Raw genomic sequence first — 8,157 nt, forward strand, 5'->3', positions numbered from 1 at the left:
AGTTGACCCCAAAATAAAAATTCTGGCATTGTTTATTCACTGTAATGTTGTTCCAAACCTGTATTAATTTATTTCTTGTGCTGAACAAAAAAGATATTTTGAAGAATGTGGGTAACCAGACAGTTGCTGGTCCGTATTGACATCCATAGGGAAAAATTTACTATGGAAAATTACTATATTTAAATATTATAAAACTATATACTACATACTATATAAAATACTATATTTTCCTGCTTTTTTGTCCTTAGCCAATCACATGCCTGATTGATGTGGCATCCATATATAAAAAAAAAAGATTTGCCATATGCAGCTGTTTCTACATTTGGCAACATAAATCGAATCTGATTTCCCCCTTGGTGTTGAATAGAACATTCCAGCTTTTGGGGCAAATTTTCTTTGTCGTTTACTCAACTTACCCATGGTTAACTTTGTTAATGTTAATGTTTTTTTTTTTCTCCAGCCCTCTGCCATGGCTGCTGATATTGAGAGAGCTGTCACCCTGCCAAGCACACCTCGATTAGTTGTCCCAGGTATAATCTTCCCTTATTTTGTAAAAGTTAATTCTTTATTGAATTCATGTGTTTGACGGAGGACTGTTGCACATAAAAAAATAATTTATTTGAGTTGTTGATGGAGGGTGTACGGGTCAAAGGAGATAATAATGTTCAAGTGGTGGTGTGGAAGTCTTTCTCCACTTGAACATTACTGAATTCATCTAGGTGGCAATAGTGTGTTGTGCAGCTTTTAGTTATCATATTGTTAATGTTTCATATCATATTGCTATCATAATGTTTTAGAAGAGATACTTTGTGGCGCAGACACATGGAATATCTCCGTGGAAGGAGCATGTGTGATGGGGCCCCACAGTAACCTCCTGCATGGACTGGCAGCAGTCTTCGCTGCCTACTTTGTCTTTAACTTGCAATATCCAGCAGAAGTCGCAAGCACACTTGAATTCCTTCAGAGGTGAGTTTAAACATGACACTGTCATGAAAATGATTATAGCAATTATGGAGGTATATTTGAGTTAAATCAACTTAATGCCTGTGACAGTGCGATTTGTAGTTGTAGAGAAAATCCACACATTACACACACACACACATCAAGAAATGTGAAGTTGTGGAGAAATTTTGCACATGCTCAAATCAGTATGTGAATTTACCCAAATCATTTTAAGCGAACTTAAAATACAATTGTGCATCATTTCATAAAGTTCATATACGTTTATGAAATGAAATGCACAATTGTATTTTAAGTTCACGCTGAAACTACATTTTTCTTTTTCTTTTTTAAATAATCCATTAGACTTGCTGAGAAATGATTGTGTGAACTAAAATGAGCAGTATACATATACAAGACATATACAAGAAATATTCTTCAAGGTTGCAACTCTCATTGGATGAATTCACATATTGATTTACAGTTGTTCATAAATTTCTCCACGACTTCACATTTCTTGATGCTGGTGTATAAATGCGTTTCACACCAAATCACTGCAGCAACTGTATCAAAAATGTGAGCGTACAAGTTCATTAAAGGGATAGTTCACTTTGAAATTAATTTTTGATATGTTTTAGCTTACCTCAATGGCATCCAAGATGTAGGTGTCTTTGTTTCCACAGTATTTTCCATTTTGATATATTTTTAGGTCAAACCGTTCCTGTCTCTCAGTCATATAATGGAGGTGTATGGTCACCACTTCAAAGAGCATGCACAGAGAAGTCCAAATTAAACTAGATTCAATGACTCATAAATGTAAGTACACATTGATGGCCTAAGACATGAAACGAGTGGTTTGTGTGAGAAAACGAACAGTATTTATATCGTTTTTACCTCTTGTAACCACAGCCGTATCCAACTTATCTGACGGCACGGGCGCTTTGGTCTGTACAAGCCCCGGAAGTGATCTCTTGTGCATGTACACACATTGTTTACACAGATTTTAGAAGTTTAACTTTTCACTGTGAAGATCTAAACATATTTAGATGTACAGGAAATCGCAATGGAAGATGATTTCGATATTTAGATCTTCACAGTGAAAGGTAAAACTTCCGAAATCTGTGTAAACAATGAGTGACGCACATGCGCGAGTGATCACTTCCGGGGCTTTCTGGCGTGCTTGCGCAGATAGAAGCGGCCTCGCCCTCGCCCTCAGAGTACTTGGACGTCACTGCGATTACACAAGGTAAAAACGATATTAATACCGTTTGTTTTCTCTCACAAACCGCTCGTTTCGTGTCTTAGGCAATCAATGTGTACTTACATTTACGAGTCATTAAATCATGTTTAATTTGGACTTCTCTGTGCATGCTCTTTGGGGTGGGCCCCATAAATCTCCATTATATGATGCATAGACAATGACGGTTTGTCCTAAAAATATCAAAATTGAAAATACTGTGGAAACAAAGACACCTACATCTTGGATGCCCTTGAGGTAAGCTAAAACATCAAAAGGAATTTGAGATGGTGTAATTTGGGAGAGAAAAAATGTTTACAAGTTTGCAACTCTTAAAATATTTCTCTCTTTGGCTTCAAATTTACTGATACACATGCATGGCTTTTGTCTATAACTACAAATCACACTGTCACAGGCGTTCAGTTGATTTGAATCAAATATACCTCCATTAGTAATGACGAAAACGAACAGTATTTATGTTGTTTTTACCTCTTGTAATCACAGCCACGTTCAAGTGATCTAAGGGCACGGGCGCTTTGTGGCTGTGGCTACATGAGGTAAAAACGATATAAATACTGTTCATTTTCTCACACAAACCGCTCGTTTCGTGTCTTAGGCCATCAATGTTTACTTACATTTACGAGTCATTAAATCATGTTTAATTTGGACTTCTCTGTGCATGCTCTTTGAGGTGGTGACCATAGACCTCCATTACATGACTGACAGACAGATATCAAAATTGAAAATACTGTGGAAACAAAGACACCTACATCTTGGATACCCTTGAGGTAAGCTAAAACATACCAAAAATGTATATCAAAGTGAACTATCCCTGTAATGTTTCATGTCATGGTAATGACCATGTCATATCAGTCTCAAATGTTATCTGATAAGTGTGTTTCCCTCCCTGTTTTCAGAGCCTTTTGCAGCATCCCCAGATGGGCAGGCAGAGAAAAAAACGTCCAAAATGTGCATTGTGGACTCGTTTTCTCATTAGTTTTAAGAGAAAATAAAAATATATATTTAAAAAAAAAAGTGTTTTGTTTTTCTTTGCAGAAGTCTGAAAGAGGACATTTATCCAAGTTACAATATTTAATTGTAATATTTACAATATGCTGTCCTATGAAATTACAGAAAATACCTAAAATTACAGGAAATTCCTGGCTACTGAGTTGCCGTAAATATAAAATTTTGCTGTAAAATTTACAGTATTCTATCCTGTAAAATTACAGTATCTTGTTGTAGTTATTTTACAATAGCAGTCCTGTATACTGTTTACAGTAAATTTACGGCAACTATTAGCCAGGAATTTCCTGTAAAATTACAAGAAATTTCTAACAGTGTAGTTTGTTTAATAATTAATAATAATTCATTACAAGTAGCGCTTTTCTCGGCACTCAAAGCGCTTTACATAGAGAGGGGAATCTCCTCAACCACCACCAGTGTGCAGCATCCACCTGGATGATGCGACGGCTGCCATAGTGCGCCAGAACGCTCATCACACACCAGCTTACTGGTGGAGAGGAGACAGTAATGAAGCCAATTGGTGTAGGCTATATGGGGATGATTAGGAGGCCATGATGGACAGAGGCCACTGGGCAAATTTGGCCAGGATGCCGGGGTCACACACCCATACTCTTTCGAAAGACATCCTGGGATTTTTAATGACCACAGAGAGTCAGGACCTCGGTTTAACGTCTCATCCGAAGGACGGATGTTTGAAGATTGTTTATGAATGTGGCATTTCTCGTGCAAGATATTTGCAGAATCTTCCGATAAAAGATTACAACTATAGCTTAAGGTGAATGGGTGCAAATGAAAACCGAGCAAACCAAACCGAGCAAAACACCATTTTTAGTTTTTATGTTTAGATTTTCTAGTGCACAGAGATCTGTCTGTGGGAAGAAGTGCAAACAGGTTGTGGCAGGGGTGAGACAGTGTCTGTGATGATGCCAGTTTCTTCAGTCTGGAGATGTACAAGTCCTGAAAGTTGGGCAGATGCACACCAATTATCCTTTCAGCTGACCTAAAAATCTGTTGCAGTCTTCTTATGTCTGATTTGCTGGCTGAGCTAAACCAGACTGGTTTAGAAGTGCACAGAACCGACTCAATAACAGCTGAGTAAAACTGTCATCTGCGCCTGTGGCAGACTGAGCTTTTTAGTTGACAAAGTACAGGGGTTGGACAATGAAACTGAAACACTGGCCAATGTTGAAGGTTTCACATCTATATGCCTGGCGGCCAATCTTCAGAGTGAAGCACGGGTGGATCAGTGATGGTTTGAGCTTCAATATCATGACAATCCTGATTGTATTTGATGGACACGACACTGCCGAGGACTACCAAACCCTTCTGGAGGTTCATGAGCACCTGATGCTCAAACCGTGTATCAGCATGATCATGCACCAACACACACAGCAAGACTTGTGACAGAAGGGTTTGATGAAGATGAAAGTGACGTTGAACATCTCCCATGGTCTGACAGTCACCAGATCTGAATATTATTGAGGTGTTTTGGAGGAGCGAGTCCACCAGCATCATATAGTGACCTGGACACTGTTCTGGAAGAGGAACGGCTCATAATCCCTCTGGTCACTGTGAAGGACTTCTATCTGTCAATTGGTGCTGTATTTGGATGCAAAATGAGGCCCTCACCATTCTAACAAATTATTGTGTTGTAAAACCAGGTGTTTCAGTTCAACACATTTTCACCCCAAGGCGTCATCTTTGACCATGCTTTAATATTTGACGTTTTAGGCGCCCTTTAGCGTCACTTACATGACGCGATCCTACGGCGTCATCTAACTGACGCTAAAGGGCGCCTAAAGCGTCAGATATTGAAGTATGGTCAAATGCTTAAGGCGTCAGTTAGGTGACGCCTTGGGGGTGAGAAAGGGCTGTTCAGTTTCATTGTCCAACCCCTGGACAACCTCTGTATAACGAAAAAGATGCATTGGGATCAGCCTTTAAAGATATTCTTAACTTTACTGGAGTTGGACAACACGTGTCAGTACCTACTCATTGTCGTAATCTAGATCTAATATTATCACACAGAATCTATGTTAATGCCGTTGAAAATCTGCAGCAGAGCGATGGCATCCAGGTCATTATCTAGTCTCTTTTAGCTTCATTTTGCCAAGGTTGCAAAGCAGTGTCGTGTTAGCGCCCCCTAAGTTAATAACTCATGATCGTTGCGACGGAAGAGAATCAATCAAAAGTAACTTTAACTGGAAAATAACTTTATTTTAGAGCTGCCATAAAGAAAAAAAAATCTGTTATATTAATTTATTATTTACCTATCACTGTAAAGCCACTTCGGAAATATCTACAGTTAAATGCGTTATATAAATGAAGATGACTTGACTTTTTTATAATGGAATCATTGGCCGTGTTTCCACTGTCGGGCCAAAAGTGAGCGTGCTAGTGCATGCCCAGGGCCAGTTGCGTTTCCACTGTCATTCCGGGGCTTAATCGTTCCTCATCGGGGCAAATAGCCAGAAGAGCTCACCTGCAGCCGACTCAACCTGTGCTTTTCTGCAGCCAGAGCGGCGCCAGCAGCCTCCTCGCCAGTAACCAGCTTAAACTTAAATATAAGACCAAATTTCAAAGAGCTTTTCCTGCGACATTGTTGCAAATACTAACCGCTTGTGCGGCTATGCAGGACTTCCCTGCCCACTCAAAATGAGCACATTGAGTGCGTCTCATGATTGGGCAGCGCCCACACCGAGGCAGCTCTTCTGGATTCCAGCTGGTCACACTGTGAGAAGCTGAGCCTTTCAACGCTGCACGCTTGAATCATGCTCTTCAGAGACCCGCCTGCTCCCTCGTCTACTTCCCCTCTCGAGTCTAGGTGAAACAAGTGGAGCTGGGAGGCTGGGCAACGCTCAGTGCCTCATGCTCCCCTCAGCGCGTCGAGTCTTCACCCACAAAGATCAACGCCCCTCATCTGGCGCGAATGGTATGGCTAATCTGGCATCACCAGGTATCGTTTGGCGGGTCTGGTGATGACTTTGACTCCGTGTCTCTGGCCGCCTTCGATTGGTTAGAGTGGGCAAACATGACCCAGCCCCTCCGCCACCTAAAGAGACTGACAAAGCGTGGCCTACGATTTATACAGAGCTTTTGCGAGTCCTCTAAAAATCCGTAGAAGAGCTCGGCTAAGAATGGTCGGCCCCAGAAAAGCCAACTCAACAAGTGGTTCCTGCAGCCAGGCCGCCACCATCAGCCTGAACGAACAAACCTCCATTCAGTGAGGGTGATTCACATGCTGGGCTCCTCGAAGGTAGGAGCAGACATGCTGTCACGTGGCGGCCCTCCGACTGGGGAATGGAGGTTAGGTGGTCGACGCAAGGGGGTAATCCATCGACCGGAAGTTGAAGCCTCGCGGGAGCTGCCATCTTGTAGCAGAACTTCACTTGCGTTAGCATTCCCATTGACTCCCATTCATTTTGGCGTCACTTTGACAGTGAATAACTTTACACCTGAGGCGTTTGAAGACCCCATTTGTCCTTTATTTATTTCTAAAGAAACACGACAATGTATAAAATGCTCCATTACCTTGTAGCTTATGTTATGGCCCCGTAGAAGCAGTTTTAGTGATAGTAGGCTAACGATTGCATCATACCCACGCGACTCTCTGTCGCACAGTAGAGAGATTACCGTATGGACAGGAGAAGAAGCTTGCGTGCAATCGGGGAAACGTGGAGGCAAAATGACAAAATAATTATTCAGAATACCTAGCAAAATTGTCTCCCTCTCCTAGCTCATGGACAGCTATTCACACTCTCCGCCTCTGCATGTTTCGGAAAGGAATGATTCAGATTTCTCATGCCACAGCACTAGAACACAGACGGGTTGCTCTCGTCACATTACGTAGTCAAGCTCTGTTTGAGTCTGCGCGTCAGGGACGGAAGTGCTAAAAAATCGCCAAAAACGGGCTTTAATCGTCTCAATGGAGTTCCAATGAGATTGCTCTGTCCATTTCTTTTACTGTCTATGGGTCGACACAATATGTCACACATTCGGTCAGATCAATCTCTCGGATCTCTTTGCGATAAAAAAGAATTGCCACGGCCAGACATTCTTCTCGAAGGAGATGGACGCAATGGACCAGAGATGGTCTCGTCTGGGCCTCTACACGTTCCCTCCTGTAGCCCTGCTCCCGCAGCTCATCGGTCGGGTCAGGAAGGAGAAGTGTTCAAATCTTCTGATGGCAACAAACTGGCAGAACCAGCCTTGGTTTCCAGAACTGATCCAGCTGCTGTCAGCACCCCATGGCCAATACTGCTGAGAAGGGACCTTCTCTCTCAGGCGCAGGGGGCAATTTTGCACCCCTAACCATGGCTGTGGGACCTGCATGTTTGGCTCCTCATCAGAAACCATCAAAGTTCCCTTTACACGAGCCGCCTTTACACTCAGAAATGGTGCATTTTCTCTAGTTGGTGCTTAGCTATGAAATCAGACCCTGCTAAATGCAAGATCATAACTATTCTCACATTTCTGCAAGAGCTGTTGGATATTGGGCACATCCCCTCCATACTGACTATATGTGGCAGACATCGCAGTGAACCACAGCCGGGTTTCTGGCTAATCCATTGGGAAACACAACCTGGTTGTTAGGTTTCTCAGAGGGGCAAGGAGGATGAATCCTTCCCACCCTCGTTCAATCTCATCTTGGGACCTCTCCACAGTCTTTAGGGCTGTCCGAGGACCTCCCTTTTGAGCAGCCCGAAATGAGGACCTTCGGTCCCTCTCGCTTAAAACTGCCCTAGGCTAGCGCAAATCAACGGTAACTTTTTTTTTACCCGCTCCACAGTACACCAAAAGCAAATCAATTTCAACGCCAGACGCAACGATGTAAGTGATTGTTGAGAGAATAATGTTAGATGTCAAACTACCCTTTCATTGCATTGTAATAGTTATATTGTTTTACCTGTATTTCTTAGCACGGTCTACAGCAGCGGCGGAGTGATATGAAGTTA

General features: G+C 42.2%; 1 long non-coding RNA gene across 1 annotated transcript; it reads left to right on the forward strand.

Moving 5' to 3' along the window:
* Positions 1-819: 819 nt before the first annotated feature.
* On the forward strand, positions 820-3,516 carry LOC120494937 (uncharacterized). The gene is made up of 3 exons (XR_016146417.1): positions 820-966; positions 2,868-2,964; positions 3,094-3,516. It is a non-coding gene; the product is annotated as an uncharacterized LOC120494937 (long non-coding RNA).
* Positions 3,517-8,157: the final 4,641 nt, after the last annotated feature.

This window comes from Pimephales promelas, chromosome 14 (genome assembly GCF_988280905.1).
Source record: "Pimephales promelas chromosome 14, fPimPro1.hap1.1, whole genome shotgun sequence".
Taxonomy (NCBI): Eukaryota; Metazoa; Chordata; class Actinopteri; order Cypriniformes; family Leuciscidae; genus Pimephales; species Pimephales promelas.